The sequence below is a fragment of the Hevea brasiliensis genome, unplaced genomic scaffold (genome assembly GCF_030052815.1).
Source record: "Hevea brasiliensis isolate MT/VB/25A 57/8 unplaced genomic scaffold, ASM3005281v1 Scaf69, whole genome shotgun sequence".
Lineage (NCBI taxonomy): Eukaryota > Viridiplantae > Streptophyta > Magnoliopsida > Malpighiales > Euphorbiaceae > Hevea > Hevea brasiliensis.
Window position 1 is genome coordinate 81,120 of NW_026615239.1, and position 673 is coordinate 81,792.

The window sequence follows — 673 nt, forward strand, 5'->3', positions numbered from 1 at the left end:
AACAGGTGCCATCCTATAAGGAGTGATGGAGATTGGCTCCACACCAAGCATAGTCTCAATTTCAAACTGCACCTCTCTTTCCGGAGGCAATCCTGACAATTCTTCAGGAAAGATATCTGGAAAATCCCATACTGTAGGAATATCTTTAAAATTTGGACTCCTTACCTAAGTGTCTATCACATGAGCTAGATAAGCTTCACATCCTTTTCTAATCATCTTCCTAGCAAGTGCAGCTGAAATGATATTGGATGGCAATAACTACCTTTCCCAGTATATCACTATGTCTGCATACTCAGGAAGACCAAAAGTGACTGTCTTTAATCTACAGTCGATCATGGCATGATGCCTGGCTAACCAATCCATACTCAAGATGATATCATAATCTCGGAAGGGCATTTCAATTAAGTCTGACAGGAATGTATGTCCTTGGATCACCAAAGGACAATCCTTATACAGTTTGTTCACCCTAATCTCTTGTCCTGAAGGACTAGTCACTAGCACATCATAATCCAATTTCACACAAGGAATAGCGACAGAGCATGCAATACTGGCATTAGCATAAGAATGTGTAGAACCAGGGTCAAACAACACATATACATCTCTACCAAAGATGGAGAAAGTACCAGCCACAACATCTGATGTCTTAGCTTCATCCCTCTGGCACATGGTGTAC